General features: G+C 38.7%; 2 protein-coding genes and 1 pseudogene across 5 annotated transcripts in view; 2 read left to right on the top strand and 1 right to left on the bottom strand.

Moving 5' to 3' along the window:
- Window positions 1-6,943, bottom strand: part of LCA5 (lebercilin LCA5) — a 67,787-nt gene extending 60,844 nt beyond the window's left edge. The window contains exon 1 of one of the 2 annotated variants that reach the window (XM_003923265.3): window positions 6,679-6,943. The gene's annotated coding sequence lies outside the window, so the exon portion shown is untranslated. The remainder of the gene's footprint in view (window positions 1-6,678) is intronic. The other variant, XM_074398027.1, reaches the window with a different exon arrangement.
- Window positions 6,944-6,954: 11 nt separating this feature from the next.
- Window positions 6,955-27,239, top strand: part of SH3BGRL2 (SH3 domain binding glutamate rich protein like 2) — a 165,881-nt gene continuing 145,596 nt past the window's right edge. The window contains exons 1-2 of one of the 3 annotated variants that reach the window (XM_039467917.2): window positions 6,955-7,168; window positions 8,200-8,315. The gene's annotated coding sequence lies outside the window, so the exon portion shown is untranslated. The other 2 variants (XM_039467919.2, XM_074398031.1) reach the window with 2 other exon arrangements.
- LOC101035843 (2-iminobutanoate/2-iminopropanoate deaminase pseudogene) lies at window positions 11,318-20,401 on the top strand (annotated as a pseudogene).

Here is a 27,239-nt window from a genome sequence, read left to right as displayed (position 1 = left end):
ATGATAACTACCTCATCTTTGAAATCACTTCCACCTGTATCTATTCCATCCTCTTTGCCCTCTCAACTCTGCTAAAACTGAAGAAGCATTTCTGTTCCTTATCTTCTTTCCCATACTATCTCTCAATGTCAGGGATTGTGCTTCTGCAATTGTGCCCTCTCTACAGGATCATTCCTATCAATGAAGAGGCACTAATGAAGCTGATGCTTGATTCCATGTTCTGTTGCATCTAAACTCAATTTCTTGACTCCAATTTTCCTATAATTTTTTGAAGAGTAATCTATAACCTAGAATGCTATCACCACTTCTTTTCCAAGTATTTCCTTTTGAACCCACAATAGTCAGGTTTTCATCCCCACCACTCCACTGAAACAGCTTCTGTCAAGATCCCCAATGACAGTCATCTTCCTAAATCCATCAGCCAAGTTTCTTATTTCCTCTTTTGCACATCCCCTCCCACCATCAGCCAATTTTCTATCCTACTGGTCCTTAACCTCACAGCAGTGTTTGACATAACCAACCATTCCTTCCCTCCTAAAACATTCTCTTTTCTTACTTGCTTGTCCATAGTGATCTATTTTCCTGATTTGCTTACTACCTCACTGGCTGTCTCCTCTCAGTCTCCTTTGTGAATCTGCCTCCTCTTCCTGATCTCTAAATGTTGGAAAACACAGGGCAGCACATGTTGGACCTCTTTATTTACACTCTCTCCTTAGGTGATCTCATCTAGACTTCATCTACACTGACTTCCCATTCATATATTCACCTTCCTACTTGACAATTCTATTCGGATATCTAAAAATCATTTCAAATTTACATGTCCTAAACGGAAATCATTATTTTTCCCTTTTCCATCTCAACTCTTTCCTATGTTTCTGATCTCATTAAATGGTAAGTCCATCCACTAAATTACTCATGTCACAAATCTAAAGATTGTCCTGGATTTCTTCTTCCTACATCCCTCATCCAAATCATATGTAATACCAGATATTTTAATCTCCACACCATATTCCAGATCTGACCATTTCTGACCATCCACACTGCTACTGCCCTAGTCTAAGTCATGTGAATCTAGTCCATATCCATGTTTTCTCTGTAGGACTTCTGTAATAATCTCTTAACTGACATTCCACTTTCATCCTTGCTTCCCCATAGTCAGTTCTTCACACAGCAGTGAGAAAAGGCAACTTAAAACACAGATCAGACCAGCACTGCTCTCCCGCTTAATATACTTCAATGGTCTCCTATGGCCATCAGAGTCCTTTACCAGGTTTGCAAGCTCATACAAGGTCTAGCCCTTCTGTCTACTTCTCCATCCTTACATCACTCTTCCTTTCGAATCTCCTTTTTCCAGCAAACTAGTCTTCTTTTGTGCCTTCAACATGTAAGATTGTTGCCAACTGCCTTAGTACTTGCTGCACTAACTAGAACTTCACAAAAGTGGTTCATTCTCTTCTTCCTATTCTCAGCATGAATGTCACCTTCTCAAAAATGGCTCCCCGACAATGTTCTATTAAAGTAAGCCCAGTCACTCTATCCTATTACTCTGCTTTAAACCTTGTTACTACTGGAAATAATCTTACATTTATTGTCTCACCTCTCCTACTATATCTAAGACCCATGAGAACAGAAATCTTGTCTGTTTACTTCACGACAGTAAACACACCACCATTCATTATTTGTGAAATGAATGACAATGTTATTTCAAATAGAATATTTTGTTTTATAAAATTTCCCTTTTTGTTTTAAAGAAAATGTTAAATTTTCCCTCTTTCAAAATAATTACCAAAGAATTACTTAAATCTCTAAAATTCCTAAGAGGGAAAATTTAGCAAATCAAAAAGTTTTGCTCAGAGTCATGGCTATTATAAAGTTAAAATTCCTAAGAGGGAAAATTTAGCAAATCAAAAAGTTTTGCTCAGAGTCATGGCTATTATAAAGTTGAAATATATTTTTCTAGGTTAATTTTAAATAACTGAGATGACCTAATAAGACTTCAAACAAGCCGGGCGTGGTGGCTCAAGCCTGTAATCCCAGCACTTTGGGAGGCTGAGGCGGGTGGATCACGAGGTCAAGAGATCGAGACCATCCTGGTCAACATCGTGAAACCCCGTCTCTACTAAAAATATAAAAAATTAGCTGGGCATGGTGGCGTGTGCCCGTAGTCCCAGCTACTCAGGAGGCTGAGGCAGGAGAATTGCCTGAACCCAGGAGGCGGAGGTTGCAGTGAGCTGAGATCATGCCATTGCACTCCAGCCTGGGTAACAAGAGTGAAACTCCGTCTCAAAAAAAAAAAAAAAAAAAAGACTTCAAACAAAATACATTTCACCTGCAGTTACAATAATTTCTGTTTGACTAATGTAATATAGTCATAATACTATTGAGTGAATATAATTTTTTTTGAAGGAAAAAAGTGATCTTAGATGAACATAACACTGAAGATTTATATTCCAAGTGTAGTTCTGCAACTAATTTAAACCAAGAATGAAATCAATTAACAGCTGTTTGTTGGAGGGGGATGGGGGAGTGAGGGGTAGCTGTCTGTATACCTCATTAGTTCCCTCTCAGTGATAATCAAAGAATTAGCTAGATAAAAGCAAAAAAAAGGAAAACTGTATTTCTTTCCCGATTTCAATTCCTAAGAATTGTTTATTTCCTAAAGATGGCCAAAAGTGCTGTTACAGCAATAATAGAAGGCTATCAAATATAACACTTGACATTGTTCATCCAAAAGTAAGTTCTCCTTTAAAAAAAAGTAAAAGGCCGGGCGCAGTGGCTCAAGCCTGTAATCCCAGCACTTTGGGAGGCCGAGGCGGGTGGATCACGAGGTCAAGAGATCGAGACCATCCTGGTCAACACGGTGAAACCCTGTCTCTACTAAAGGTGTAAAAAATTAGCTGGGCTTGGTGGCGCGTGCCTGTAATCCCAGCTACTCTGGAGGCTGAGGCAGGAGAATTGCCTGAACCCAGGAGGCGGAGGTTGCGGTGAGCCGAGATTACGCCATTGCACTCCAGCCTGGGTAACAAGAGTGAAACTCCTTCTCAAAAAAAAAAAAAAAAAATGTAAAAAGTCCCAAACAATATAGACTACACACAAACAGTCCAAAAAAAAAAAAAAAAAAAAAAAAACCAAAAACATAACCTAAAAATCCTTGAGTGCTAGAAGTTGCTTTTATCTCTGACTACAAATCAGAAAATGAATGTTTGCTATAGAGTCCATTGTATACAAATGTCATAAAGATCATCTAATTCATGTGACTCTAAGGAGCTCAGTTTTAACGAAAAACTGTAAAAAGCAACAAACTGTTAATTTCCTGACATATCCCTGAGGTCACCTTTTTTGTATAAAACATTGCTGACTGGCCACCTTTGCTGCCAGCAAGAGTTCACACGACAACGAGGCAAATAAAATGAAAATAAAGTTTCTCCACTCCTCTAATACATGTTCCCACGTATTTTTAAGCATTTTTCCTATTCTACTACTTATTTGCATAATCTTGCTTAAAAATCAAACTATTTTTAGATAAAAATAAAACAAAACAACAAAGTTTGGATTTAAAGTACAATCAAATATGATCAGTCAGATCACAATAAATGCTACACATAAAATTTAAGACATAATCAGCTTATTTTAAACATTTTGAAACAATGGGTCAAATTAAAGCATCTTAAGTACAGTATATATTCCCAAAGTTTAGTCAGTCAAATGAAAACCTCAAAAATGTACATTCATTCATTCATTTATAAGACATTTTACTGAACACCTACTAAGTGTCAGGCACTAAATTATAGATGGAACTGAAGATACAAAAATGAGTACAACACAACTGATCCCTTACTGTTAAGTAATTCCCAACCAAGAGGAAAAAATATATAATGTGACAGATTATAAGTACTAATGATAAAAGGAAGCAGAGGAAGCGTGGTAAACTCAGAACTAAGATTAGAGGACAGAGGGAGTTTGATAAGGTTTCTAGAGGAGATAATGCCTAAATTGAGTCTTAGGGTATTAGCAGAGGTTAAGGACAATTATAATTTCATGTGTGTGTGTTTGAAAAGTGGGGTGGCAAATGAGGTTAGAAAAAAAAGACAGTGAAGTACGACCCTGTTTCAATAAGAGGATGTAGCATGTGTAAAAGTAAAAGGCATTAGATAAGCATGGCATATCACTAAACTACAAATACTTTACAACTGTGCTGTCCAACACTGCTGCTCCTAAGCACCTAAAATGTAGCTATACAGAATTGGCATATGTAGTACGTGTAAAATAAATGTGGTATTTTAAAAACTTAGTACATAAAACAGAATACAAAATAGCTCTTCTATAATCGTTCTTATATTTGACATATGCTAAGTAATATTTTGGATATATGTGGTTAAAAAATATATTAAAATTAATTTCATCTGTTTGTATTTTATTGTGTGGCTACTGAAAAAATGTATATGGTTCACATTATATTCCAAATGAACAATGCCAGCTTACAAGGATGGCATTGGCTGTGGAGTAGTGCTAAAGTAATAATAAGTGGGATTGGATAGGGTGGAAGATATCACAAGACTCTCTATGTCATATTAATAAATGGGTTGGAAACCAAGGTGCTTCAGTAGGGTTAATATTATCACACCTGGCCAAGCGCAGTGGTTCATGCCTGTAATCCCAGCACTTTGGAAGGGTGAGGCGGGTGGGTCACAAGGTCAGGAGATCGAGACCATCCGGACGAACGTGGTGAAACCCCATCTCTACTAAAAATATAAAAAAAAATTAGCTGGGCATGGTGTGTGTGCCTGTAGTCCCAGCTACTTGTGAGACTGAGGCAGGAGAACTGCTTGAACCGGTACCCAGGAGGCGGAGGTTGCAGTGAGCCAAGATCGTGCCATTGCACTCCAGCCTGGCAACAGAGCAAGACTGCATCTCAAAAAAAAAAAAAAAAAAAAAAAAGATTATCAGACCTGGCATTTGCAAGGATCCATCTCTAATCCAAGAATTGGAGGACAGGAAAGCTGGAGGAAGAATATCAATTGGTCTTGATAATCAATGACAATGTTTTGAAGGTAGTATAACTAGAGATAAAGTACAGAATTGATTCCAGAAATGTTTTTCAAGAAAGATAAACTATACTTGCTGACAGATTAAATATGAAGTCTGGGAATAGAGAAGAACTTGAGTAAATATTAAAGTTCTGGGGCTTGCACAATTGGGAGAATGTGGTATTCAATCTTTGGCAGAGAAAGCTCAAAAGTTCCAGGTCAGAAATAAAAAACTGGGAGAGTGTTAATAAAACACAAATAGTGTAAGCCAACGGAGAGGATGGACGCAGCCAAGAACACGGAGTAAAAAAGAAGACAGAAGACTGGATTATGGGGAAAAACAATATGAAATATGATGGGCAGAGGAAGCAGATCCCACAAAGGAGTTGAAGAATGACAGGCAGAAGAAGAACCCAGCAGGGTAGCATCTCTATTTTAATGGGCTTCCATTGTGTCCTACAGAATTATACATCCACAATACTTTTCACAGAAGAGATGTGACTGACAAAAGAAAAATCTCCTTTCCAAAGTCACAAATTACTTTTTGATAATTAAAATGACGCTTTGTCAACTTAGAGAATCAAAACAAACTATTACTTCCTATAACTTATTTGGACAAACATACTAGCTAACATGCACCAAATCACAAAGTGAAATATTTAAAATGGTAATAGAGAATTTAAATGTGGAACAACTGGGAAAAACAGATTAAAATAACCATGCAAAAGGAAGAGGGAATGGGTAAAGAACTGGAAACATCGGTTTTACCATTCTAAAAAACATATAGCCATTCCTCCTCGCTAAAAAATAATTTGAATGATGACTTTTGATTCCATAGAGATCTGTAATCCAAGTTCTTAACCTGAAGATAAAGGACGGGTATAAATATGTGTGTACCCAAATATACTTTCCAAAGAACAAAGTGAACAAAAAAAAGGATTTCTATCAGATGAACTGGACCAGGGCTCTTCACTGTTAAACAGTATCCTGCGGTCTACTTAACATTAAACATCGTGTATCTCAGTACTCAATCCAACTCAAGTGTGCCAAAAAAGGCAAAAAAGCACTTTTTTTTTCTAACCATCTTTACTCCTCTCATCCCATCCTTGAAAGAGCTGTAGAAATTTCACAGCCTGGACAATTACGGCTTTCCACTCTAATCACAGTCCTATTAATAACACATCTATTATTATCCCAGAGCTACCAAAGCCTCCTCTCCCATCTTGGCCCTTGGCCCTGCCCCTCCTCTCTAGCCTTGAGTCTCCAAGGTTTTTGTTTTGTTTTAATAACTCTTAACCCCTTCTCTAGATCCGCCTGCACTGTGCTCTTTCCTTCTCTTCCCGGTCCAAGGAAGTAAGTTACCCTTTCCCAGCTCCTCTCCTCCTACCTTCCCAGTCCTCGCAGAGCCAGTGGACCCCTCTTCCTCGGGACTCTTCTCAGGAGCCGACCTCTTCCCTCATTTTCCTAGGTCTCCCTTCCCTTCGCGGTCCCTAAATCCTCGCCATCCCTAATCCCTTCATCTTCCCTGCTTTAAGAACCACCTGGAGGCCCCATCCACGAACGCCCCTTCGCCAGCTCCCCGACGCTGGATCCTAGCCTCACCTCGCACCTCCACCACCCCTGCCGTCTCCACGACGACCCCAAGGCCCACCTCCAACCCGCCGGGTCTTCCGTAGAACCGCAGCGGCGTCCAGCGTCCTTGCCTTCCCTCTCAGAACCGAACTCCCGGCTGGGGCCTCGGCGTCAGGCTGCCAAACAGGGGGTGCCTGGCTCCTTCGGAGGCTGCGGGGCGGGTGCCGAGGTTGCCGGGGTGCGGGAAGTTTGAACATAGGGATGGGACAGGGGCGAGACCGCGACTCCTGGATAGCAGCGGCGACAACCTGGGCGCCAGGGTAACGGAGGCGGAGGCCCAGACAGCACGACGAAGAGACCGCAGCCAATCATGATGACTCTACCCGAGCTCCCATTGGCCTCTGTCTCCAGACGGCCCTTTTTATTGGCTTCAGTGGAACTGGAAGGCGGGACGACTTGTACGGGAGAAGGCCTCTATTGGCCGACCGCTCTAGCGGCGGCGGAGATCCCAAGTAGGGAAGTTGTTTGAGGCGAAGTGTGGAGCGCGCCGAGCTGTGGTGGGCTAGGCGGTGCGTGAGATTCGCGGACTGTGAGAAGGACGCGGGCGGAGGGGAAACGGGGTTCATAAAATGAATTGTAAAATTGGAGACTGCTTAACATAAAACACTTAATGGCTTCTATTTCCTTTGGGTTGTTTTAAAATTGTAAACAAAAGGGTAGTGCTTCTCGGTCTTCTTACCGAATATGGCCGATTCAGGAGGATGCGGGGTGAGTGCACTAATGTTCCCGCCTCGAGATCCTGGCCGTGAATCACCAACGAGCCGTGAATTTGGCCTGAAGGTGATTTTTAGGTTTTGGAACTGGTTTGGGGGAATGGCATGTGGAATACTTGCACACAGGTTTTTTTTTTGTTTTGTTTTTTGTTTTTTGTTTTTTTAAGCGTTTGGAGGAGCCTGTCAGTAGCCTATTGAGAACTGATGTGTGATATATTTTCTCCTTTAAAAATGGCATTAATTGCGGGAGACAGGGAAGGTTAAAAAAAAAATCCTCTTTCGTGAGGGTTTTAAGCTGCCCCGAGCCATGATTATCAAGGTGGTTTAACACTTACTTTGGCTGTTCTCATCTCTCTGGTCTTTACCACAATTCTGTAGCGAATCTAATTTTTGAAGGCAAATTCTTCTAATGAATCTGCTAACCATGAAGATTGTTAATTCCTACTTCTCGCTTAACCTCGTTTTTCCAGCTTTGCACTGTTTCAAAGCTTTCCTTTTATCCTGTCAATATTTTTTACTTCAAGTTACAGGCTAACCCACTCAAACAATACTGTGATTAAATTTACCTTTCTGAAGGCGAAATATATCTGAACAAGATGGCAGTCATCTGTTAGTGAAAATAAGATGAGTAATCCCTAAATTGCACTGAATTACTTCATAAATTTTTAAATTTATCTCTGCTGACACTTTGTTAAAAGAGCTCACTGGTTATTATGGACTCGGTTAGAGTTAACATGTAAATGTATGGCTGGTATTTATAAAGGAAGTTGTTAGGAAGAAACAAGAAGCATGCCGTATTTACGTGGACAAACAAATGTCTGTCACAGGAGCGTCAAATCCGGATTGCTGGAGGACAGCTGAGAATGAAACAACCATTTATTCAGCACTCAGAATGATCCAGGCAGTGTAATCTCATTCCATCTTCACTCATGACTCTAGACAGGTATTGTTACTCATTATTTATACTTGAGAAAGCAGATTCAGACAGGTTAAAGTATCTACTACAAGATAATAAAGTAGTAAGTGGTAATGCCGGAATACAAGCCTAGGTTTGCTTCTAAATTTCGAGGTTTCAAATTTAATGCCTTTAAGTGTGTTTCACCTACAGGTTAAGAAGTTATTGGTAAGCAAGAAAATATTTAAAACAGTGGGAGAATCCAAAAAATTGTCTAGTTGTTTGTAACATATTCTCAGGATTCTTGTAAGTGTGCAATTTTATTCACCGTCTCATATTCAAAACAACAGTGGCTATCAATTTGACCTTGAAAAAAGACCAAAAAATTTATAAATTTAGAGAAATAAAACTAATATAATTACTATTTTAAAAGGATACCCCAAAATATGAGAAAACAGTTTTAAAAGTTTTATGATATTACATGGTTTTAATATTATTTTTGATAGGGCTAGAATTTTCTAAGATACCATTTGACATTTTATTTCACTACCACACAGGATTCTGCTTTTCAGAAATAAAGGAAACAAAGTTAACAAAACAACGTTTATATTTCTGCCGCTTGAAAGTATAAACAGAAATCAGACTCTTTTTTGTTTTTAAAGATTTTACTTATGAAATAAATTCTACCAATGGTCATTAAGTACTTTGGAGTTTTATTTATTTATTTATTTATTTATTTATTTTTTGAGACGGAGTTTTGCTCTTGTTACCCAGGCTGGAGTGCAATGGCGCAATCTTGGCTCACCGCAACCTCCGCCTCCTGGGTTCAGGCAATTCTCCTGCCTCAGCCTCCTGAATAGCTGGGATTACAGGCATGCGCCACCATGCCCAGCTAATTTTTTGTATTTTTAGTAGAGACGGGGTTTCACCGTGTTGACCACGATGGTCTCAATTTCTTGTCCTCGTGATCCACCCGCCTCGGCCTCCCAAAGTGCTGGGATTACAGGCTTGAGCCATCGCGCCCGGCCCTGAAGTTTTATTTTTAATATTCATAGGCTTCTTCCATTCATATTGTAATATCCCAGGTTTGCTATATTGCTAAGTGAATGTTCATTTTCTGCAGGACTTTGAATGGCTTCTTCATTGCTATTTGGCAATTATATAGATGATATAATGCAATTAAAATATTACTACAAATGCTTACTAGTAGGATTATTCTCATTTTCCTTTTGGGGAAACTAGTGTAGAATTTGAATGGTTTGTTAGAAGTTTCAAAAAAAGTAATAGGTAGACAAATAGACTCTCTAACTGTAGGCAGAGAAATTATGATGACCATAATTTGTAAAGTGGGCACATGCCATATTAGTATCTTGGAAAGTACACAAGTATAATTATCCTTAGCTAAAGTTCAGTTGTCTATATCATACCATTCCACAAAAAAAGAAAAGCACTGTCACAATTTTGTGTGTTTTACATAAACGTGATACATAACAAACATTCAACAATTTTTTGTCTAACTTCTTGGTGTCATATTGCTTGGAAATTTTAAATTTATTAATGGATTCCTGGTAAATAGGTTTTAGCATATAATATTACATTTGAAACAGTATCTAATATGCTACATGTAAGAGAAATTGAATGACTTGGTTGAGTTGGTTGTAAACAGCAATATAACTGCAGACCTAGAAAGTGGGCTGTTCTTATGAAAACAAATGTAGTCCATTCTGATTGTTATTAATATTTGCTTTTGCAGTACAAAAAGCTAAGAGCCTTTAACTATTGCTCTGTTTAAAGGATAAAGTTTTTGATTGCTTGATGAAATGTACAAGGTTTTTTTGTTGTTGTTAATAGAGAAAGAAATGAAACCGTTGAGATGTTTGTCAAAATTTGTGTGTATCTTTACAACATAATACTGGTCATCAATACAATGAACTACTGATCAACATGGATGAATATTTATAGACAATATTGATCAAAAGAAGTCAGACACAAAAGAATATATTCTGTATTCTTCCATTAACAAGTGATTCAAAAACAGGCAAAGTTCATGTAAACTGGCAAAAATTAGAATATTTATTGATTATTGACTGTGGGGTTGGAGGTAGGATTGAGTGGAAGAGACTGAAAGTTGTTTTTGGAGTGATGTGAATATGCTGTTTGACTGACATGTTAGTTAAAGAGAGTTTCCAGCTGGGCATAGTGGCTCATGCCTGTAATCCCAGCACTTTGGGAGGCCGAAGCAGGCAAATCACTTGAGGTTAGGAGTTTGAGACCAGCCTGGCTCAACATGGTGAGACCCCCATCTCTACTAAAAATGCAAAATTAGTTGTACCTAGTGGCGTATGCCTGTAGTCCCAGCTACACAGGAGACTGAGACAGGAGAATTGCTTGAACCCAGGAGGTGAAGATTGTAGTGAGCTGAGATCACACCACTGCACTCCAGCCTGGGCAGCAGAGTTTCCTTTATCAAAACTCATTAAAATATGTAAAATATATGTGCTTTTCACCATATGTAAATTTTACCTCAATTTTTTAATGGCTTTGAAGAAAGAATGTATTGGCTTTTATAATAGAAAATCTAGTAGGCCTAGGTCCACATATGGTTGGATTCAAGTGCTCAATGACATTTAAAATTTTTTCTTGTCTCTGGGATGTACTTTTCTATGTGTTGGCCTTATTTAAGGCAGGCTTTCCCTCCCAGCTATGGCTGAATGCTCCAGATTTATATTCTATTTACCTAGCAACCCTAATGGAAAAAGAATATCTCTTTTGTGATTGGTCCAGCAGAAATCTTGGAATTAACTCTGACTGCCCACACTTGCATATGAACTTATTAATAATTACCATGGCCAAGTGTTTGCTTGGGGAAAGAGGATGATAAAGCCACCTTATCTTTCGTGTTTCCTCAGAATAGTGAGAGAGATGATTCTCCAAAGGAAAACTGGAATGCTGTTACTAGAAGAAGAAATACTGGACAAAGTGGATAGATGTCCCCAAAAGTGATGATGATAATTTTTTTTTTTTTTTTTTTTTTTGAGACGGAGTTTCGCTCTTGTTACCCAGGCTGGAGTGCAATGGTGCGATCTCGGCTCACCGCAACCTCCGCCTCCTGGGTTCAGGCAATTCTTCTGCCTCAGCCTCCTGAGTAGCTGGGATTACAGGCACGTGCCACCATGCCCAGTTAATTTTTTGTGTTTTTTTTTTAGTAGAGACGGGGTTTCACCATGTTGACCAGGATGGTCTTGATCTCTCGACCTCGTGATCCACCTGCCTCGGCCTCCCAAAGTACTGGGATTACAGGCTTGAGCCACCGCGCCTGGCCGATGATGATAATTTTATTCAAATAGGTTTATAGATCCGTCTGCTGGGCTTGTTTTCACATTTTATTTAAGAAAAATTCATGTAATTATAAGTTCCCCAGTCTGTAAATATAGATGAGATTAACCAAATTTTGTTATTTTTTGACTGCTTCTGCTTTGTAGTACCTCCCCCTACTTCCACAAAGACTTCCTCACTTATTAATAATTACTGTGGCCAGTAATTTTTGGGACTTCCCAGAGAGTATCTCATAAACATATCTACCTTTACTGGTCATCCCAGTAGGCAGGATACCAGGACCACTGCTCTTCCAGCCAACGGTTTATCCCTCTTCTCTCTAGGACCCAGCAACTTCTACTGTTGGTCATCACGAAGTCACTAAGTACCACCACTTATACCACTGCCAAAGCTGAACTATATGCCTTTTGTTTCTCAGATCCTAGCTTGCCTTTTCTATATTCTGCTTTAAGGTGCAGGAGCTAGGTTTCAACAAACTACATTTCCCAGACATCCTTGCTAGTTGGCTTATCAGTAGGTTCTGCCAAAATGGGGCACTTAGGGAGAGATTCCTTCTCAATGACTCTGTTCGTAGACATTGTTGACTAGAACAACAATTGGCTCTAGTCTAATGTGTCTTTGCTCACTGAATATAAATGAGGAGACTGAATGAATGTGCTTGTTATTACGTTTGCAACCTACGCTATTACTTTATCTCCTCCCTCCCCTTCCACTCCTCAAAAGCCCACATATAAACAACAGCAAAAGAAGGAAACCTCCACAAAACTTTTACCATCTTACAGAGAACAACTAACATTTGGTGACCAAGCAAGAATAAAAATGTGTTGAAGTGTATGGTCTTATATTTGCCTGACACTCCACAGAGTACTTTCATGAAGACCTCGTGATCTTAAACAACCCTGAGAAATAGAATATAGATGAGGAAACTGACCCTGAGGTTAAATCAAATTTGTCTAATAGAAATAGAATGTGAGCCACACACTAAATTTTAAATTTTCTAGTAGTCACATTAAAATAAGTCTTTGCAGAGTAAAATTAGTTTGATTCATTTAATATTTAATATCCAAATTTTTATTTCACCTTGTAATCAATATTTTAATGTTGTCAGTGAGATATTTTGCCTCTTTTTCTACTAAGATTTTGACACCCAGTATATACTTTACAGATATAACACATTTGAATTCAGGCCAGCCATGTCTCAAGTACTCAGTTGTCACATGTAGGTTGTAGCTAACCTGTTGGGCAACACAGGATTAGATTATTTACCCAGAGGCATATAATAGGAAGTAATGGTCCCAGGTAGACAGCTTCTAAAAAGGAAAGTAATGCTGGTCTGGAAACCTAGAGACTTTACTTCCATACATGGCTCTGGCTCTTACTAGTTGTGGAATAGAGGATAAGGCATTATTTAAACCTGGGTTTCTGGGTTTGTTAAATGGCATCAATCATTTGTCTTTACTCCCCCACCCACCTTCTGCAGCAAAACCCTTTATCAAGTAAAATCTTATATGGAAACCCCATATTTAAAACATAGGAAGCATATTTAAAACATAGGAACTGCCTCTCTGTTGAAGGAGGCATAGCTGCAGGGAGGCGAGGGGCACAAGTGGATTACAGCCTGTGTAGTCTACATACATATACACACAGAGGCATCTTCTGAGGAGCCTCCAATGAACCCTTCAAGTACTCTGCAGATAATCAGTATATTGGTGTTTGATTCACATTTTTAGTTTTGTAGAATCATCAGTTATTTATAAATATAAGAGGGCCTTTAAGATCAATTACTCAAGTTGTCTTCTGATGTTATTTTTTTCCTTACTAATAGACCCTTCTTTTCAAATCGTACCTTTTAAACAAATATAAAATATGCTAGTTAAAATCAGAACTGCCCTGCAAAGTTGAAGTGGATATGAGGAAATAGAACCCTAATGACTCGGCATTTCTCAAATACCGACTTCCATAAATGGCCCCCAAGAATCTTCTTTCAAACCACCCTGCAGGGGTGTCTAAGGGGTGTCATGGGTTCTCAGTTCCTGTTTCTGGCTGGGCCAGTAAAGGTCCTTCCTCATCCCTCTTTTCTGCTTAACACTAGAGACAGCAAATAAACACCATGGCTTCAGGCTGCTAAAAGCCTAAAACAAAACAGAATAATGACAATAAAATCAAGCAGGTTGGGCAACCTTGCAACTAGAGCAAGCCAGTGGAGTTTTAACAACCAAAGATTAAGCTCAGCTCAAACCCCTTCATCAGATAAGAAAACCCAGGCCCAATGAGGTGCTTAAAATACCACCCCAAGCTGGTGTCAGAGCTGGAATATGGCCTAATCACTGCTGTGCTGGAGCCAGCTGGTACTGACTTGCAAAAGCCAATTGTTAAATATTCAGAAATTTGGCAAGCCATATCGAGGTCACCCTGGTAGCTCAAAAGCAATCATGGTGAAACTATTTACACTACAGAAACCAGCAAGTGCTACAAATCATGGCTTCCCAGAGAGCTACTTGTTAAACCTTAACCAGCACACCTCCAAATCCAGGGTTCCTGTCTGGGTCTTTATGGTCCTAGCAACCTGAGAATAAATGTGCTGCATTTTGATAGGACACAAAAATTTAGTAAAAATTAAAAATAAACCAAAGTAGAAACTATGTCTCTTCATGAGTAACAATACCTAAAATAGCAATTTTTCTTAGTATTTACCATTTCCTGTTATACAGCAGATACTGGTTTCTTTGATTCAGGCGATTATTTGGAGTATTCAGCTACTTTGGGGGTGATTTTAAATATTAGATGAGCCAGACAAGTAAATGTCTAAAACATTATTTTTAAATGATTAAAATTTAAAATGTTTTAAAATTACCTAAAATTAAAGCCCAAGCATAAAATAAGGAGAAAATAGAAGAAGCTACGGAAACTACTGCCTGAGTAGCAACTGATCTGATAGAATGTCTAGGTCTCCCTCTAGTTCTATTTCTGGCTAGGAAGGGTATTGAAAGGTCGACGTAAACAACTGCTGAAGTCCTCAAGCTTCTCAGCTGGCCTCTTGTCTCCCTGTATTTAATCTTCCCAACTGAACTTATGACTCATCATCTTAGCAATGACCTGTTTCCCTTTGCGAGTTCCTCCCCTTCCCTTGCCACTATTCTTTTCGTCCTTTGTGATGCTGCTGCAGCTCTCCTACAGGCCTGTTTGGGCATGCTTGAGATGTCAGATGCCAGTACTTCAGCTGTCCTTGTGTATCCATGGTGATGGATGAAAAATAAGCTGCTTTTCAGTGATTTGAACTTTAATCCAGTCAAATGATGCATGCTTTATTACTCAGGTGACTTTTCCCAATACTTTAAGATCACTGAAATCTTGAATTATTAAAGAGAAATTAACATATTTATGTTTTTACCCTTTCTTTTCTTTTTCTTCTTTAACCATTATTATGCCTTGGTAAATTAAAATAATCTTTGGTCTTAGAACCTGAAAATTTTTATTCATAATTATAGGAAAATAATTCCAGAAATAAGATTCCAACAGAAAAGACCCTAAAAGATGTTGTTTAACATTCCTTCTCACTACATCTACATAAGAAACTATTAGGCTAAGTAAAGCATGGAGGACCTGCATAATATTAGGGAAAACAATGAAAACTTTGAAACATTGACAAAGTTGTGTCATCCCAAACGCTGGCCACTTAATTTCAGGTGCTAGTTGTACTTGAAATTATTAAATAATATTGACTTGAAATCTTTCTGCATTCAGGAAACAGAAACCCTAAGTCTGATGTTAGTCTTAGCACCTTGCTAACTGTGCTGGCATTGTTGTTTTTTTTTTTTAAACAACAACAACAAAAAAAAATGGGCAGACGTTTTGTATATAACCTTGGTAAGCAATAGCTTCTAGTTAAAATGTTTCCATTTTCTCAATTTTCATATAAATATCTATTTATAAATAACACTGACTTTCCAGGATAAAATGTCCTTACATTGAAACAAGTGGAGTTGAGGTCATGATACCTGAACCAGGTAACAGGGAAGGAAGAACAACAGGGTAGCAATTGCATGTGCCTTGGTCTAATCCGTAACACCAAAATTAATTATTGGGAATAGAAGCCAGGTAAACCCTAACATTATGACACGATGACATTACCCAAGATATTTAGGAAAACCATAATATTTGGATGAATTAAAAACTTTTTTCCAGATAATACAGATAATACAAATGGTGGGGTAAAAATGATTAAGCTTGAAAGTGTCTTCAGTCTTCCTTCTCCCACTTCCTGCTTAGTGGAATGTTGAATGGGGTTTTTCCTGCTGCTTCAGCATTGTGGCTACTGCCCAAAGCTGAGAACATTCTCTAAAGAGCCATAAATAATTAGGAGTCAAAACCTCCCACCAGGGCTTATTAAAAAGGCATAACCAACCTTACTGCCAGAAACCATCAACCTAGGAAACTCCTCTCTTCACTTTCACTTCACCGTAAGAGAGGTCTGTGTATGGGAAAGAAGAGAAGAAACCATATTTGGCTTCTTCTCTTCTTTTTTAGTAGAGATTGTGCAGTGGCACAATCTCTGCTCACTGCAACCTCCACCTCCTGGGTTCAAGCAATTCTCCTGCCTCAGCCTTCTGAGTAGCTAGGATTACAGGTGCACACTACCACAGCCATCTAATTTTTTGTGTTTTTAGTAGAGATGGGGTTTCGCCATGTTGGCCAGGCTGGTCTTGAACTCCTGACCTCTTGATCTGTCTGCCTTGGCTTTGGAAAGTGCTGAGACCACAGGCATGCGCCACCACACCCGGCCTAAGTTGTAATTCCTTTGTAACTTTGTGTTGCGATTGGAATAAAGCATTTGAGACAGTTATTGGGAGTGTTTCCCATTGTTCATGAGGCATCCATAGAGACTATTCTCTGTTTCTAGTCTAGAAATTTCTGATGATGGGAGTAGAAAAACCACTGCCACTAAGGCTTAAAAGCATAGTATGCCTGAGAAGAGGATAAGAACCAGACTGCCCACATCCTGATTCTCTATGATCTTAAAGGACATGGCAAGGACCACTGAGGTTTTATGGTTGCATGAGTTAGAGGAGAAGCAGAGGAGCATGATCCACCCCAGGAGGCTGCTGGGTGGTGAAGAGCACAACCCAGAGATGAAGCTGGGAGGTAAACTACTGGTAGACCTGAGGGAAGCCTTTCTTTTCCTCACAGTGACAGAGGGGCGCTGCGTGAAGCTAAGCATTGCCCAAGGGCACCCACCATATTTGACCTGTCTGGAAACCATCTCAAGCCTTTGGTGCACTGGCATCTGACCTGAATGTGCTGAACTGAAGTGAAACTTGTGTTGCCTCCCTACACGTGACCCAAGGGCCATTCTTGTAAGAAGCTGAATCTGTTCCCTCTCCTCCAGCCAGAGCCAGCTGCACTTACTGCTCCCCAACATCAGTCTGTTCTGGCTTTTACTGTGTGGTGGAAGGAAAAGAGCTTGAATCAGAATTGAGACTGAAGTTTAAAAATTAGGCTATGCTTCGAAAACTGAAAGTAATCAGAATATTATAGAATGTGTCCAAAATGTTTCAGTGATGAGAATGTGGAGTTCCCCTATGCATAGTTGAAAGCAGTGATTAGAAAAAAAAAATGTAATTTTTGTTAATACCCTATTAAGCTGAGACCACTCAATTAACATATAGAGTCCAACTATATAAATAATAATTATTTTTTGAGATAGGGTCTCACCCTGTTGCCTAGGCTGGAGTGCAGTGGCACAATCACAGCTCACTACAGCCTTAACTTCCTAGGCTCAAGCAATCCTCCCACTCCAGTGTCTCAAGTAGCTGGGACCAGGTGTGTACCACCACACCTGGATAATATTTTGTTTTAATTTTTGTGTCGAAATGAGGTCTCACTATGTCGCCTAGACTGGCCTCAAACTCTTGAGCTCAAGCTATCTTCCTTCCTGAGCCTCTCGAAGTTCTGGGATTATAGGCATGAGCCTACCACTCCCAACCATACATAATTTTGGATCATGAGTTTTCACTAAATAATTATAAGCAATTTTATCATCTTAAAAAAACTTTGTATCATTTATAATAGTTTTATATTTCCATTTGATATATATGCCAAATGTTTTAATCTTTAGTATATTGTAGGACACTGGTGTTATTTTTAAATTAAGATTTAAAATATTTGTTCCCCTTAAATGTGATTATTATTTTCATTATTAAACATCAACTGATCTTTGGACAAAGACCTTCTGACTACTTAGCTTTTCATTAGAAGACAGTTTGAGGTATTGCTCAGCCAGCGGGACTTTTGATTATGTGTATTTGCTAAGCTGGCAGCGCTACATGTTTTATCCTTCTACTGTTTGCCAATTGTTTAGAGCTGAGGGCTCTAGTACTGTAAGAAATAACATGTCCTTGCCTGCTGGAATGTAAGTACCACAAGGACAAGAATTCTTTTTTCTTTTTTCATTCTCTGCCATATGTCTAGCACCTAGAACAGGGCCCAGCTCTGGGTAGGCACTAATTAAATACTTTTTAAATATAAATAAATGACGGTAGTTTAAAGTAGGAGTGGGACATAATTGCTTCTCCTCGTCAGCTTTTGCTCAGTGGTTTATGGAAACCTCATAAGTAGATATTTAGAGCAAGTCTAGATCTAATAGGAGAAAAAATGAAAAAGGTAGGGCCTATAGAAGACAGAGATGACTTTGGGAGGCCAAGGTGGGTGGATCACAAGGTCAAGAGATCATGACCATCCTGGCCAGCATGGTGAAACCCTGTCTCTACTGCACAAAAATTAGCTGGGCATGGTGGCGTGTGCCTGTAGTCCCAGCTACTTGGGAGGCTGAGGTAGGAGAATCACTTGGACCCGTGAGGCAGAGGTTGCAGTGAGCTGAGATCGTGCCATTGCACTCCAGCCTGTCAACAGAGCGAGATTCTATCTCAAAACAACAACAACAACAACAACAACAACAACAAAAAAAAAAAAACCCGAGATGGAGATAATGGGGATGAGGGGGTTTTAGGTCCCTAGCATCAGAACCAATACCAATACGATCCTGTGACTTTGTTCTTATTAAGATATAAATTAATTAATCCAATGAATAAGACATCAAGCTGATAACAAAATGGTTGAAACCAAGCAATGACCATATGGAGGAAATTATTCATAGTGTCACCAAGTGGTAAACTGACCACACTTCTAATCCTCTGTTTCCCAAAGTCTCCATGAAATAACAGAAAAGCTATGAAATAAATAAAAGGCATTTGTAAAGATTAAAAACATAGCCTTAAGGATGAGAGGCATGAAATGAAGACAGCAATTCACCAAAAGTTCAAGGAAATTCTGAAAAATGCAAACTAAATAAAGTCAGACTAAGGGAGCAAACAAAGAAATGAAAACTACAGCCCAAAATTTCATAGATAAGAGGAATCTTTTTCAAAAGAGGCCCAGAGAAATTCCAAGTTCAGAGGCAACATTTGCAAAAGTCAGTTGAAGATGAGGCCATCACCAATGTAAATACGTAATAATGTTTTGTCACGTATACCACAGTGGTCCCTTAAAATTATAATGGAGCTGTAACATTTTTTATCTTTTATGCCATATTTTTACTCTATGTGTTCTATGTTTAGATACACAAATGCTTACCACTGTATTACAGTTGCCTACAATATTCAGTATAGTAACATATAGGAGCCTAGTTGGTAGCCTAGGAGCAACAGCCATTCCATACAGCCGAGGTGTGTAGTAGAGTTAAGCAGATGCTCAGAGCAAGCCTAACAGTTGTTTTTAAAATAACAAAAATCAGGGAGGAAAAAGGAGGGGAGTACCTGTAAGTTTCCTAATTTCCTTATCTTTTATGACAGTGATTTAGTAGATACTGTCTAAAATTAGTTGAAAAATAAAATTGAGATAAATTATTTTAGATCAAAGAGTAACCACTACAAACACTTAAGTAAGAATCCTTCAAAAATATTCAGTGGGTTCTTCTCCTGAAGAAGAAAGGGCCGCAGGAGGAAAGTCTTAGCCATGTCATCCTTGATCATAAGGGTGATCAGCACCGCGAAAGCCCCAGGGGCCATTGGACCCTACAGCCAAGCTGTGTTAGTCGACAGGACCGTTTACATTTCAGGACAGATAGGCATGGACCCTTCAAGTGGCCAGCTTGTGTCAGGAGGGGTGGCAGAAGAAGCTAAGCAAGCTCTTAGAAACATGAGTGAAATTCTGAAAGCTGCAAGCTGTGACTTCACTAATGTGGTGAAAACAACTGTTCTTCTGGCTGACATAAATGACTTCAATACTGTCAATGAAATCTACAAACAGTATTTCAAGAGGAATTTTCCTGCTAGAGCTGCTTACCAAGTTGCTGCTTTGCCCAAAGGTGCCCGAATTGAAATTGAAGCAGTAGCTGTCCAAGGACCTCTGACAACAGCATCACTATAAGTAGGCGCAGTGCTGTGTAGTCTGGAATTTTTAACATTTTAATTTTTACAATTGATATAACATCTTAATTAACATTTTAATTTTCCCAATATTGATGACAGTGTGAATTTGATGAAAATATCTGATGTTATTATGGAAATACCATGTAATAGGGAGAGTTGAACATGAACTGAAGATTAGAGAAAGAATCCAGTTACTGTTTTAAATTACACCTGTGTGCACCTGTATTTCTGAATACAGGAAAGAGATACTCATTACATAGTTACTCAATAAATAAAAGAGAAATAACAAGCAGGGAAGAAGACTTATTATTCCTGAGAAATAATCAAGAACATGTCCAATTCAAACTAATGATGTGAACGATTTTTTTTTTTTTTTTTTTTTTTTTTTTTTTTTTTTTTTTTTGAGACGGAGTTTCGCTCTTGTTACCCAGGCTGGAGTGCAATGGCGCGATCTCGGCTCACCGCAACCTCCGCCTCCTGGGTTCAGGCAATTCTCCTGCCTCAGCCTCCTGAGTAGCTGGGATTATAGGCACGCGCCACCATGCCCAGCTAATTTTTTTTTGTATTTTTAGTAGAGACGGGGTTTCACCATGTTGACCAGGTTGGTCGCAATCTCTCAACCTTGTGATCCACCCGCCTCGGCCTCCCAAGATGTGAACGATTTAATCCTCATGTCAGGTATGTGATTCTGCTTTTCCTGAGTAAAATTAAAGTGTTTAAATTTGAGGTCAAGAAGAAGAAAGTGGACCAAAATGTTATATAGATAATATTTTTCTAATGGAAATAAAATAGACATGCAGATTTCAAAAAAAAAAAAAAATTCAGTGGGCTACAGATAAAAATGATTATCTGTGGGGGTAGGGAGAATTTTATACAGACACATTTGTATAATTTCATTTTTTTCTGTGTTTTAATATTTCTTTGATTAAAAACTAACTTTTAAATGCATAGTAAGAGAAAAACATGAGGAAATATGCTAAAATGTTAATAGTGATTTTTTTATTAGTGAAAATTGTGGACCCCAATTTTTTTTTTCTTGGTTTTCTATAGTTCTGCATTTTCCAAGTTCTCTATATCCGTTACTTCCATAATAAGAAAACAACAGTTATAAATATAAAATTAACATTTTGAATAACAAACTGGAAAACAGTCCTCCAAAGAACCTAGTGAACTGTTAAAAGGAAATTTTAATTTCAGTCTACCAGGAAAGTTAAATCTGTTGTTGGACATAGTGGGCTTTCAGAAACATGCCTCTTATATCAATTTCCACCATCTTTCAAGTTACCTAAAGGCATCAGGTTGCTTGAGCAAGAGGAATAAAAGGCCTAGAGTGCAAGTTACGGGAAATAGAGCTTTTAGATTGTGGGATTTTAATAGGGGATTCTCATGGTCACATCATGTTAAATCACATTGTTTAGTCTTCACAACTTAGTGTTTTAAAGTTTATCTCATTGTGATAGCCAGAAACAAGGAATAAACGTGATTTCAGTTTAAGCTATATATAAATATCTTCTGTAATTTTGCTGTTCTAATTTTTAGGCTATAACTTTTGTAATAGAGCTTATCAGATTGTGAATTTCCTTTGTTTACAATCTCATGTAGTAGGGCTCAGATAATTTCTTAGCTATAAATCTTCTCTCCCACTCACATTGTTTCATGTAAAATATTTAAGCTAAGCCTAAAAATTGAATTCAATTAAGAATTTGGAAAGTTTATCTTAAATGGAAATGGTGTATTCTTTTCAAAGAATTTTGTAGTCATCTTCACAGTTTCTTTGCTTGGAAAACTTGGGTTGTTAACTACCAGTTAACAGTTGCAGTACTTTCCAAAACATTATCTAATGGGCCCAATGTGTACCTCAGAATAAACACATTATGTTATGTCTAAAAATTTCATTGTCTGTTGATTTAAATGGTTCTGAAATGTCTATAATAAAGAAAATTTCAAAGTTAAAAAAAAACAATAGTTATTAACAAAATGTCATGACTATGGGTTTGCTATAAAGTATCATCCATATAAATAAAGAATTTGAAGCAATATTTAGATAAAAGGAGGAGAATTAAAGAAGCCAAGAGGAAAGGCTGGACTTTTGCAGCTACGGGTAACAGGAAAAGGGAGAAGCTGGAACTGAAGGAAGGAAACTGGAACCGGTATCAGAAAGGAATACGTAAATTCTGACCGTCTACTGGAATGGAATGTTTGACCAGCCGTGGAGTTTACTAAGCCACTCTTGGATTTTTCCCTAATGTAATCCTTTGCTTATGTATATAGATGTTTATAATGAGAGCTTCAGATCCATTTTTCCTCTCTCATTTTTCACAAACAGATAAAAATCTGACCACCACAGAGATTAAAAAGATAAAAAGGAAAAGATCACTGCATTCTGGTTTTGACAACACCAATCATGTCTGCCACCAACTAGACATAATCTTATATAGTCAGCTTCACGATCACCTGACTACTGTTCCCACTTGGACAAGGAATCAAGGTGTTGAGTACTATTAGAGGATGATCCTCATGTATGGTGTGGTTAGTGTAGAATATTATCAGAAAGTAATAGTTGTCATAGGAGATGCCTTTGCACAGCAGCCTTGATGCTGACTGAACTATTAACATCCCCAGCAAACTGTCTCATATGTACCTCAGTGTCATAATTCTGCTTCTGTGCCTTTCTTTTTGTACGTTTCTACCAATGCCCCAGAAAACTACATTTTCTCATAAAACCACATTTTCTCATAAAACCAGCAAAGATTTTGTACAAAAGTCAGTGGTCAAGGGTGCAATGTTAGTTGAATATCAAAAAAGCAGTGTGCCAATCTACTATAGGGAAAGCTAAATAAAGAAATATCCACCATTTCGAGGATCCCAGGTGAAGGCCGTTTTCTTGCAATGTTTCCAAGATTTGAGTTACTTTTGAAGGACATTTTTGTTAAATTTTGAAGTATTTCTAATACACCTGATGGGCTTTTTCCATTACAGCCTGCAAGGACATTTTGAGCAGTAGACAGTATTGAAATATTCAGGGAAGGCCGGGCTCGGTGGCTCAAACCTGTAATCCCAGCACTTTGGGAGGCCGAGGCGGGTGGATCACGAGGTCAAGAGATCGAGACCATCCTGGTCAACATCGTGAAACCCCGTCTCTACTAAAAATACAAAAAACTAGCTGGGCATGGTGGCACGTGCCTGTAATCCCAGCTACTCAGGAGGCTGAGGCAGGAGAATTGCCTGAACCCGGGAGGCGGAGGTTGCGGTGAGCCGAGATCGCGCCATTGCACTCCAGCCTGGGTAACAAGAGTGAAACTCCGTCTCAAAAAAAAAAAAAAAAAAAAAAAAAAGAAATATTCAGGGAGCCAGCCAGGTGCAGTGGCTCACGCCTGTAATCCCAGCTCTTTGGGAGGCTGAGGTGGGCTGATCACAAAGTTAAAAGACCAAAACTATCCTGGCCAACATGGTGAAACCCTGTCTCTGCTAAAAATAGAAAAATTAATGGGGCGTGGTGACGCATGCCTATAGTCCCAGCTACCCAGGAGGCTGAGGCAGAAGAATTGCTTGAACTTGGGAGGTGGAGGTTGCAGTGAGCCAAGGCTGCGCCACTGCAGCCTGGTGACAGAGTGAAACTCTGTCTCAAAAAAAAAAAAAAAAAAAAAAAAATAGACTGGTCCGATGGTAGTGGATTATCAGAATTTATTAACACTAGTGTCACTAAAGTTGGTATATAACCCCCTACTGCTAAATTTGACTGGCTTTTTAAAATAAATAAATAAATAATTCAGGGAGCCATGGCTGACTTTGCACTGGGCTATCTAAAAGTCAGCTGGGATCTTTTGGCCAAGACTTCACTTTCTAAAGTGAGATCCACAAACAAGCAGTATCTTCAATGCTGTAAATCACTCAGAAAAAATTTTTTAAATAACACAATTTTTATAATTTTAGAAAAGGAGAGGAGGAGACTATTTCTTATATAGAGTTACAGCCTGCAAAGTGATCATCCTGCAGGCTAGGAGGTATGCCTCCAGCCAAGATCAGAGAGAGGCACGTTGAATGAGGAGGGATTGGGGTAGGAGCTTTATGCTGAACAGTTCGGCTAAACCTTCATATTCACCTGACTATAGGAGGAGCTATGAATATTAATGAAGGTGGTCCTAAAGCGTGCATATTGAACAAACATTCATATAACATACCGCCCATGTTCACTTGGTGGTGGAGACTTAACATTTAAATATATGACAATTAGGCCCTATATGTAAAAATGCCTTTTCAGGCAAAGCGTAGTGGTTCATGCCTGTAATTCCAGCACTTTGGGAGGCCGAGGCGGGTAAATCACCTGAGGTCAGGAGTTTGAGACCAGCCTGGCCAACAGAGTGAAACCCTGTCTCTACTAAAAATACAAAAAATTAGCTGAGTATGGTGGCAAGCACCTGTATTCTTGGCTATCTGGGAAGCTGAGGCACAAGAATCACTTGAACCCGAGAAGTGGAGGTTGCAGTGAGCAGAGATTACACCACTGTATTCCAGCCTGAGTGATAAAGTGAGACTCTACTTCAAAAAAGAATGTCTTTCAGGACAAAGGCATGTGAGTGTGCAGCTTCTGTAAACTGGCGGGAGCCAGTCCATGGCCAGTGGTCCTCTTTTGAGAAGAAAGTTACTGAAATCAGTCCCTTGTCCAATCAAAGCTGTAGTTATGGCTGGTGGAACAGGGATTCAGTTAGTGTCTGTGAACTGCATGAGTTGTAATTGTTAGGTCAGTGCTTTTTTAGTTGCTAAAGAAAAAGAAAAACCTGTGGCAGTTAGAACATAGTTTGTTATTTAAGTGTAAGGGAGTGTGACTTAACCCTTGACTGGCATGGCCAGACAACTCATCAAGTTCACAGACAGTAACTGAACCCCTGTTCCACCAGCCATAACTACAGCTTTGATTGGACAAGGAATGAGTTGTCCCTTGTCCAAGCAAAGTTGTGGATGAGTTGTAATCATTAGGTCAGTGCTTTTGTAGTTGCTAAAGAAAAAGAAAAACCTTGTTGCAGTTAGAACATGGTTTGTTATTTAAGTATAAGGAAGTGTGACTTAACCCTTGACTGGCATGGCCTTAGGTCCTGTTTGTAATCTGGGATGTTATTTCTACCAAGAGTCTGTTCTGTAAGTCTTATGATCTCTATGTTAACCTTGATCTTGGTCAGTTTTTGTGTCTAAACCACAAAACAGAGACGGTATAATGAGGTATGTCTGACCTCCCATTGTGTCATGTCCAGGAACTCAGTTTTAAGGTTTTTCTGGGATCCCCTTGGCCACAAGGGGGTCCATTCAGTCATTGAGGGGGCTTAGGACTTTATTTTTAGTTTACAGATCCCAATCCAGACCTACAGAATAAGAGTCTTCATTCCAGGTGATTTGTATGCACAGCAAAGTTTGAGAAGCATTGGTTTAGGAGAATCCAAGATTCCTTTGTGAAAGTTCTCAGATGTCAAAATAGGGTCACCGCCTATGATGAATTTTACAACTAACTTCTCAGCATACTATACTAGTTATTTGGTATTCATGTTGGGTTAGATGGTTCTTATAATGCTAAACAGTACTTCAGGTTGGAATTACTATAAGCATAAGATCTTATGTCCTAGGGTTTGGAACCAACTCCTTCATGCTTTGGTGAATTAGACCCTTTTAATTGTGATTGCAGCAAATTAGAAAGGAGTCCATCTCCCAAAGAGTATTCAAGTTTTGTGGAAGCTGCTTTTCAGTCATCACTGGAATTTTCCTATGATAATCACTTACATAATTTACACAACCAAATGCAGAAAGAAAAGACAAAGTCAAGGAACAGTTTATAGTTTTAATGTCTCATCTGCATGGCCTCTGAGCTTGTACATGCCAGTCCCAATGTTACTCTGATCAAAAATGGAGGATGTTAAGGAAAATGGTGTTCGTATATTTTGTTAGTAATAATTAATATGGAAATAATTTGCCAGACTGGATTCCAGTGAACCTCTTCAAAATCACAAATCTCAGCTTTAGGCAAGATATACACATGTCCAGATAACAAAGTATAGAAGAAAGAGTTTATCATCTCAAAAAAAAATAATAATAATCCACACTTAAGACTTCAGTGAAGAAACACAAAACTTTAGTGTATGTTTTGGTTTCAGTTTGTTTCTTTGGTTTTTTTACCACTTGCATGAACAAGTAAACAATGCAGAAAAACAAGAAGGGTGATTCTTGCAGCCTTAATGAACTGACACCATCAGACCACCAAAGAGAGTCAGGCGACTTAATTTTGTAAGACAGAGCCATTTTCCTTCTTTCTATGAAGTATCTCTGATAATGTACAGTTTTATGAGAAAATTATATAGTCTGGGTCAGGCATGGTGGCTCATGCCTGTAATCCTAGCACTTTGGGAGGCTAAGGTGAGCAGATCAATTGAAGTCAGTTCAAAACCAGCCTGGCCAACATGGTGAAACCCCATCTCTACAACATATTAGTATGGTGGCTAATGCCTATGATCCCAGCTACTCTGGAGGTGAGGCAGGAGAATCGCTTGAACCCGGAGGCAGAGGTTGCAGTGAGCTGAGATCATGCCATTGCACTCCAGCGTGGGTGATAGAGCGAGACTGTCTCAAAAAAAGAAAAAAGAAGAAAAAGAAAATCATATGGTCTGACTCCATTTTTTAAGGACTCTTCATCCTGAATAATACTGCAATATTATTCATAAACTATCATATATGTCACCATCTGTTTCTTAATGATCACTTTTTAAAATTATGTAGTCAATTGAGCCATGTTGTTGAGAAATTCCAGCTCACAAGTATAATTCTCAATGACCTTTCAAGAGCAGTGGCTTGTCTTTCCCTCTTACTTTTCCTGTTGTGACCACAGTAGGTGTATTAATACCATATCATTATGATGGTTATCTAATACATTTAAATAATTAGGTAGGAATTTCTAGAAGTTATTTTTATATGAGAAATTCCAGCGGTAGGGGAGATATAATTTCTAAATCACAAAGTTTTTGCTAAGGGACGTAATGTGTGCAAAAATATTGATAAGCCTTTCAAATCATCTCTTGACAAATTCTACTAACAGTCATTTGAGGGTTCTTGTTTCTGGAGTATTCCTTGAAATTCAGTAGAGGATTTATTGAGGAGTCTGCAATAGGGAATAAAAAATGCTGATTTGAAATTTGTAATTCAAATGTACTTTTCTCTAAATCCTAAAATC

This window comes from Saimiri boliviensis, chromosome 4 (genome assembly GCF_048565385.1).
Source record: "Saimiri boliviensis isolate mSaiBol1 chromosome 4, mSaiBol1.pri, whole genome shotgun sequence".
Lineage (NCBI taxonomy): Eukaryota > Metazoa > Chordata > Mammalia > Primates > Cebidae > Saimiri > Saimiri boliviensis.
This window is presented reverse-complemented; position numbering and strand designations above follow the sequence as displayed.